Below are 8,957 nucleotides of genomic sequence, written 5' to 3'. Positions count from 1 at the left end.
GGTGCTACAACTGGAGCTACCTCTTGCACTTGGCTTAGGTGGCTTAGCACTTGAAGAATATCTCAGAAAGCCTGGGGTAGGATACTGTATTTATCTGCAGCGGTCCTTGGCCTGCTAACTCTGATTGGATAATAATATATTGACTTGGCAAAACCTGCCTTTCACTTTTGGGGAAACCCCGTGTTGCAAAATGAAAGGTGTTATTTATATTTACTGTGACTTTAGAGTTTCGGAATTTCCCTCCCCCCCCCCCCAAAGAGAATTAGGTTTCACTTTCCAAAACATGAACTGTTTCTTGAAAAACAGACCTTTATTGCATATGGCAATAGCTCTTAAAAATGGAACTTTAATTATCATCTTCCACCTGCAAAATAGAAATCTCAGCTTAATACTCAAGTTAGATTTCCAAGTAGCTTTTTTAATGAGTATCCCTTAATACTGTATCAGGCATGAATAAGAATGTCTTATATTTATTCACATTTTGGATTTCAGAATATCATATACTTTCTCATTTTAGCCCTACAATAACACTAAGAAAAGAGGAAGTTACTGTGTGTGTAGTCACTGAACTCTTTGTTCAGTTAGCATAATCATCAACTAATGATTGGATGAAAATTTCCTTAACTGCACTGAACCAATGTTTCCCCAGCCTTTACTTAGAGGTTCTGTGTATGTGTTAAGCTATTGATATATCTTCAATGCTAGGGTCAGCAGTTTATCATTTTGCCTTTTCCTGTGGGTAAAGAGCCTCACTGTCAACTTGAAGTAAGAAATTAAGACCTTCTCCGATCTTTTTTGAGTATAAATACAACCCTATACATCTAGGTGGACCTGTAGATTTTTAGGAATAAGTTGGAGCTTTTCAAAATTCCCTGTTTTTCCTTTAAAATTTTTAGTCAGCTGCTGATTTGAAGCAGCAGGTATAGTCATCTCAGGTAGTTAAAACTTGTTAAACAATTGTTACTGATTATTTTCAGTAAAAGTCTTAGGGTTTAGCACCAAGGGACCTCAAAGCAGGTCAAATAAGGACCATTCCTGGTCTCAGCTACCCTTTTCATGATAATGGCACCAAAAGCAAAGAAGGAACCTCTGCCCCTTCCAAAGCGGAAGCCAAATCAGAAGCCTTGGAGACCACGACTCCATCCACAGCTGCAGAAAAAGGTTGTGCATCACCACCTTCCAACAGCCCAAGACACGGCCGAAGTGAAGAACACTCCAAAGAGAAACAAGCTTAACCACTATGACCAGTTATGAAGGTGGTAGAAGGCAACAGTGCACTTGTGTTCATGATAGATGCCCAGGCCCATAAGCACAGGTCACACTGGCTGTGAAGAAGCTCTGTGACACTTGACGTGGGCAGACCTAGTCAGACCTAGTCAGACCTGATGGAGGGAAGAAGGCATATTTTGACTGGCTCCTGACTGCGATCCTTTGGATGTTGCCAACAAAATTGTGATCACCTAAACTGAATGCAGCCAACACATTCTAAGTACATTTTTTTTTAAACCATAAAAATATATATATATAAGCTCTGTGAGTCATTAAGGAGGTTTCCAGAAAAGTCAATAATGATAATACTCTAGGGATGAGTTGGGGAGCTCCAAACCCATCCTGTCTCTCCATTGTGTTCTAGGCAGTTTTTCAAAGCTACTTCGTTGTGAAGCTGTTCTTTTTCTTTTACAAGCTTAACCTTTCATTTGTTTATCCAATACATCATGTCTTTCCGAGTTTAAAAATAGATTGAACACTATTGGTCTATGTTTATAATGCAGATTGCCAGTTTTTAAAAAAATCAACTTCTGTGTTTTTTGTAGCACTCTTTAATTAAGTGAACCCATATCAATATTCCTAAACTGTAAGCAATGGAGAACTGAAGTGTCAACACATTAGGGATCATATATAATGGCTAAAAAGCCCGTAAGATGTCATATTGCCTGTGTATGATCAATGTTTACATTTAAGCAAGCTGAATTCCTTATTATACAAATATTTTTGATTATGGTGCCTCTCTTTATCTTTCTGTGCCTTTATCTTTAGTTTGACTTTCTGCAATTCTGCTTAGGCCTTGATAGCCTTATCTTGTGGGGCTACATTCTGAGCTTTCTCATGGTCATCCAGTGCTTGTTTTAGTGTCTGCTGTCTTTGAGCTCTTTGGTACAGTGCTTTGGTACTCGATGGGTCTATTTCAAGAGCCTCCAAACAACTAGCTCCTTGCCAATTTGACATCTTCTGTTGACAGGCCCCAGTATTAAGCATAAGGTTAAAACTACATGTTGCAGCCTGGATCTGTCTGCTCTCTCAGTAACAGTCGTTGAACTGTCACAACTTTTGTATATTTTTTAATGGCCATCTCCCAATTTTGGGATTTGAAAAAGAGTATTTCCAGTTTTTTATTTTAAGTCTTCCACTGCTAATAAAATTTTACTTACATCTTTTAGATCTTTATCTGCATCCTGAGGAAAATCTGGATGATTGTCATCAGAACAATCTTTTGGGAGTATATCCTCATTCACCTCCTTCCTTCAGTTCTTCACATTCTGCAGCAATGCACAATTTGGAAGGTTTTTCAGCTCTCTCTGCTGCATTTTCCAGTATTCTTGTTACACCCATTTCTTTAATTACTTGACCAGATATCATGTGTCCTATCCAAATGAGGAGTTGATACTTGTGGTAAAGAACTGAGAACCATTTGTATGGCAGCCTGCATTTGCCATGCTCAGTAAACCCTCCTGATCAGTATAGAAATTTTCACCTGCAAGTTTTTGTTTTTGCCATCCGTACTTTCTCTCCTCTCCTATTCTGATTTGATAAGTCTCCTCCCTGAATGATAAATTCATAATAATTTGACAGAAAGGGTATCACTTGAAGTGGAGAGGTTTCCCATTGGTTGGTCCAGTGCTTTTTTTCTCCAGCACATAGTGCAAGAAAATTTTCTGCAGTTTTGAGTACAATATCTGCAAACAATTCTAAGATAATTCAACCAGCGTGCTGCCCTCTGATGTCTACTCAGAGACCACTGGAGCTGAGGCTTAGCCTGGCGGGTGGGAGGACATTTTTACTCACAAAAGCCTTAGGAAGCTGGAAGCTGGCAGGTGGTCCTGGGGCAGCTTTAGAGGCTGTTATTTTTCAAGGCTACTGCACAGCAGAGGAGAGATGGATGATAAAAGACAAGGAAGAGTGTCACCAAGTTCTCTCTTGTTACTGAGATTCAGCTGTTCTGAAAATTTTTTTTTCCAGTGCTCTTTTTGCATTTATAGAGGAACAGATTTGCAGGGGTCCTTATTCCACAATTCTAGAAGTGCTTCTGTATTTTTTTATAGTTCTTTTTGTGAGGTAAAATTTACATGTATTGAAATCTTCAGATCTTAGATGTACAGTTGGATGCATTTCACAAATATATGGTTTGCATAAGCCAAACTCCTATCAAGTTATAGGACATTATTATCACTACAGAAAGTTGCTTCATGCCACTTGCTACATAGTTCTCACCCCATCTCCTCTACTCCTGACAATACTCTTCCAGTCTTTTCACCAAAGGTGCTCCTGCCTATTCTAGATCTATATAAATGCAACCATTTCAGTTTGTACTGTTTTGTGCAAGGTTTCTTTTGCTCAGTAAATTTCTTTTAAGATTTATTTATTTATGCATGCAATAGCTGGGGTGTGGGCCAGAGCTGTGGGGGAGTGAGAGGATCCACTAGCAGCAGAGTGGGAAACAGAACAGGTGATTCTACTGAAATACACTGCTGAGGGGAGCAGTGGGTGAGACAGGAGAGGTCTGCTGTGCCATGTGGGTAGCTCCCTGACCGGGGATTGAACTCGTGCTGCAGTGGCTGCTGATAGCTTCATAGTGCTGAGACTTAATCCCTTGTACCACCAGGGAGGCCCTAAAATGTCTTTTAGACAAATCTATGTAGCTGCATGAATCAGGAGTTTGTTGTTTCTTATTTCTGAGTAATATTTTGTAATACAAATAAATACACATTCTCTGGTTGATGGACACTTGGGCTGTTTCCAGCTTTTAATTATATAAATAGCTGCTAAGAACATTTTGTATACATCTTTGGTCATATGCTTTCATTTCTATTTCTGTAGTATGATGGAGTAATAGTTTCAAAACATAAATCATTCACTCCTTAACACCATCCAACAACTTCTAATTATGCTTGGAATTAATTCCAACTTTGTAACTAACTTGTGTAACTAAGTCCTCTGTGATCTGGCTGTTGTCTTTCTCTCTGACTTCATCTTACATTGTTTCCTCTCAGCCACTACACTCCAGTCGCAGTGGCCTTTACACTACCTGTTTTTTTTTTTTTTTTTTTCTATCTGGAATGCTTTCTTCTTTGTTATTTGCATTGGTAGTTTGACATTTGGGTTTCAGTACCTTCTCTTAACATATAGTTTAAAGCATCCATGACGTTATTTTAGTTCTCTGCACGGCATTTTTCACTATCTGATATTTGCTTAGTTTTATTTTCTTTCATTTAATATCTATTTCTCCACATCAGAATGCAAGTCCCAAAAGAAGAGGGACTTTTACCTTATGTGTAGCTATATCCCCAGCAACTGGAACATCACCAGGCATATGGAATATGTTAACCAAATATTGGATGGCTGGAAGTGTAGTCAAATTAATGAATTTTCCCAGACTTTAAGAAACTGTGTATATAAGAATTATGTATCTTCAAAAAGAATTCTCATTGACTTACTAGATTTCTACATTAAGACATGGGTATTATTATTTTCTCTAGTTTTCAAAACCAAGCTTAACTGAAGATGATAATTTCTTAAGATAGCATACATTCAGGTAGGTTGACTCAATACAACTAACCATAGGCCAGATTGTTCACTTTCAGGACAGTGGAATAAATATACAAAGGGTATTGCCCATAAAAGCTTCTTAATTGAAGGTTCTCTGTAATTATACACCAAATGAATTAAAACCTTTTCAGTGCACATCACACAAGACCATGAATGCTGTTGAAGAATTGTGCTTGTTCTCATTATCTTGAGTATTTTGTGTAGGGAACCAAACTCATATTAGGGGGTACAGGTAGGGTAAGATCCAAGGTCTGACCTTGATGGACTTGTATTCTTTTTTTTTTTTTTAAGACTTTATTTTATTTATACAAGAACTGGGGCACAGGCCAGATGTGCAGGAGGGTGAGAGGATTCCCCAGAAACAGAACAAACAGACTGACGAAATACACTGCTGAGGGGAGCAGCAGGTGAGACGAGAGATGTCTTCTCGCCATATGGGTTGTTCTGAGACTGGTGGGGATCGAACCCGGCAATGCAAATGCTGCCCACAGCTTCACAGTGCTGCGCTCAACTGCCTGGGCCACCAGGGAGGCCCCAGACTTGTATTCTAATTTAAAAGACCAACAAGCATGGAACAATAAAATATAAATAAACTACTATAAGTACTAAATGAGTGGTATAAACAGTAAATAGTATGGGACTTTATAGAAGAGTGTATTCATTACGCCCAGAAGTGCTCATATAAACCTTAAAGTGTGACTTGTACTTAGATAAGGGAAAGCATATGTAATAAGAGGGAAGGCATATGTAATAAGAGAAACATTACAAAAAATGTTATAGGGCGAAGCCAGCCAACCAGTCAGTCAGGCTTGGAGGTAGCTTATAAAACTGTAGATTCTATAGGATATGATCCTCTATTTTACCGAGTCCCATTTTTGCTAACCTCCCAGTGTAATTGTGTTCTCAAAGAGTTAATTCTGATAATTAAATCTGCAAGAGACTAAGATGCAAATTGATAAGACCATTAATTTGTAAGGAGGACCTTTAAGTGGTCTGGTATGGTTGGATCTAGTCTTCTTGTCACCAACTTTCCAGTATCAGAATACTGGGAAGATCGGTTCATAATCAGGAAGTTGTTTTTGTGAGCATAGACTCAAAGAACCTTTCTGTTTTTGTTTTGAATGGGGATATCCTAGGGGAGAAATAATTTAAGTGCGATTAATGGGGTGTAGAATTCAGAAAAAATCAAACTTAGCAAGTCAACTATTGTTTCATCCACAGCCAGCTGAACATGAACCACTTGAATAAAAATCTAAATTAGGGCCTCCCTGGTGGTGCAAGGAGTTAAGCACTGCACCATGAAGCAATCCGCAGCCTCTGCAGCACGAGTTCTATCCCTGGCCGGCCAGGGAGCAACCCCCATGGTGCAGCAGACCTCTCCTGTCTCGCCTGCTGTTCCTCTTAGCTGTGTATTTCACTCAGTCTGCCTATTCTGTTCCCCATTCTGTCTCTGGTGAATCCTCTTACCCCCGGCGTTTCTGTGGCCTGTACCCAGCTCTTGTATGCATAAATAAATAAATCTTTTAAAAAAATCTAAATTATATCTCTTTTTAAATTTGTATTTCTCTTAAATTTTACAAGTCGTTTGCTTTATTTATTTATGTATTCACCCACTGAGCCTAGTTTTAAAGAAAATAAAAGGTAAGGAAAATATGCCCTCTTTAGTTTCAGTTTCAAAAGCTATTGGTTTATTGTTAAAGCTTTAATAAGGGCATCAGGCCAGAAAAAACAGCCTGTCCTTGTTGCAGACATAGTAAAATGCTTTCCGAGAAACTAATGTGCTTAGAAGAAATTTCCTAAAAAGTGATTAGGAGGAGTTTAGTTATTTCTGTGGGCTGGGGATCCCCTCAACTGAAACTGGGAGAGAAGGGCAAAGCTTCCTCTTCATAGTTTTGACTCTGAGCTCCTACAGGACACTTTCTTTTTTTTTTTTTTTAAGATTTATTTTTTTTCATAAATTCATCTACTTTATTTTTAAAATATTTTTAATTTTTGCTTTTTTTAATATTTTATTTTATAAAATTCTTACATCATTTTTCATCTTTGCACAATGTATGCGTTTTCATTTTGGTTATATTCCCCATACAATTGCACCCCTCCCCCCCTTATTTTGACTCTAGTCCTTCCTTTCCCAGCCCCTCCCTCCCCACCTTATAGTGTGTCTCTGGTTTATAGTTGCTTGTTGATTTTGATTTTTACTTTGTATTGATTAGTCTTTTTCCTGGTCCCTTATTTAGGTTTTCTAAATTCCTGCTATGAGTGAGACCATCTGGTATTTTTCTTTTTCTTTCTGGCTTATTTCGCTGAGCATGATCCCTTCCAGCTCCATCCATGTTGCTGCAAATGGCATGAGTTTATTTTTTTGATTGCTGAGTAATATTCCATGGTGTGTATGTACCACATCTTCTTGATCCAGTCATCTATTTTTGGGCATTTGGGTTGTTTCCAAAGCTTAGCTATTGTAAATAGTGCTGCTATAAACATAGGGGTGCAGGTGCTCTTTGGAATTAATGTTTCTGTGTCCTTTGGGTAAATACCTAGGAGTGGAATTGCTGGATCATATGGAAGCTCTATCTTTAGTACATCAAGAACTCTCCACACAGATTTCCATAGTGGTTGGACCAGTTTGCACTCCCACCAGCAGTGCAGGAGAGTTCCTTTTTCTCCACAACCTCGCCAACATTTGTTGTTGCTAGTTTTTTTTAATATGTGCCATTCTCACTGGTGTAAGATGGTATCTCATTGTAGTTTTGATTTGCATTTCCCTGATTACAAGTGATGTTGAACATTTTTCATATGCCTGTTGGCCATTTGCATTTCCTCTTTGGAGAAGTTTCTTTTTAGCTCTTCTGCCCATTTTTTGACTAGATTATTTTCTTTGTTTTTGCTGAGTCTCATCAGCTCTTTGTAGATTTTTGTGATTAGTCCTTTATCATTATTTATTTATACAAGCACTGGGTACAGTCAGAAGCAGCGGGTGCGGCAGGAGAGGTCGGCCATGTGGGACCCTCGCCGGTGGCGGGGGATTGAACCAGCACTGCAGAGGCTGTGGGCAGCTTCGCAGCCCAGTGCTCAACCACTGCAGCACCAGGGGAGGCCCTTCTATAGGACACTTTCCCTGGCAGTGTCTGAGAATACTGGTTACATATTTTATAATTCTGATGTTTCCTCATTCATGTCCTGTCTGAGCAGTAGGCAGTCAATTTTCATGTTTGGCAGGGCTGAGAATAGTTTCTGTTTGCATGCAATTTACATTGTGTAGTGTTTTGATTTCATCACACTTGATGGGATGATGAAATGGGCTGAGAATCTGGAGATACAGTATATAGTTCTGTTTTTTACTTGCTATGTGATATTGCAATGCTAATCTGTCTAGGCTTCAGTTTTCTTCAAATGAATATTATGATATCTAATGCATCTTACCTTTCAGGTTGTTCTAAAGATGACAGAGTATTGAAAAGGTATTTTAACAAGTGTAAATGAATTGTTCACCAGTCAATATTTCAGAAATGTAGCCAGCTCTGTGGCCAAATTTCAGTTTTTTCTGGTAGATGCAACAAATAGTACAGATCTCCTCAACTTTATGATGGGATAACCCCAATAAATCCATCATACGTTAAAAATACTAAGGGAAAAATGTACTGAATATACCTAACGTTTACTCCATCCTAAATGTGCTCAGAGCACTTACATTAGCAAAATCACCAGAGCCTAACTTATACTAACATACTGAATATCTCATATTATTTGTTCATTACTGTACAAAATGGAGAAACAATTTATAGCATATCAGTCATTGACCCTCTTGGTCATGTGGCTGCTGGGAACTGCAGCTCCTGCTGCTGCCCGATGTCATGAGAGAATATGGTAGCATGTACTGCTAGCCAGAAGGTCAAAATAAAACATTTGAAGTACATTTTCTACTGAAGATATACTCTTTTCATGCTATCATAAAGTGAAAATTCATAAATTGACCCACTTTTTAAAAAGTGAGTGGTTACATAACAATGTGAATGTACTTAAAATGTCACTGTCTTTATTTTCCCTCTGGATGATGAAAGTTATTTGTGAGGTCAGATGTGTCTGTTACTGAGTTAGTAACCATAGATATGACTACACATACTGCATTCATT

At 38.4% G+C, this 8,957-nt stretch overlaps 1 pseudogene across 1 annotated transcript; it reads right to left on the bottom strand.

The window, feature by feature from the left end:
* Positions 1-1,944: 1,944 nt before the first annotated feature.
* LOC311170582 (peptidyl-prolyl cis-trans isomerase D-like) lies at positions 1,945-2,970 on the bottom strand (annotated as a pseudogene). Its single transcript has one exon. The product of its transcript is annotated as a peptidyl-prolyl cis-trans isomerase D-like (transcript).
* Between the last annotated feature and the right edge of the window lie 5,987 nt (positions 2,971-8,957).

This window comes from Talpa europaea (assembly GCF_964194135.1).
Source record: "Talpa europaea genome assembly, chromosome: 5".
Taxonomy (NCBI): Eukaryota; Metazoa; Chordata; class Mammalia; order Eulipotyphla; family Talpidae; genus Talpa; species Talpa europaea.
This window is presented reverse-complemented; position numbering and strand designations above follow the sequence as displayed.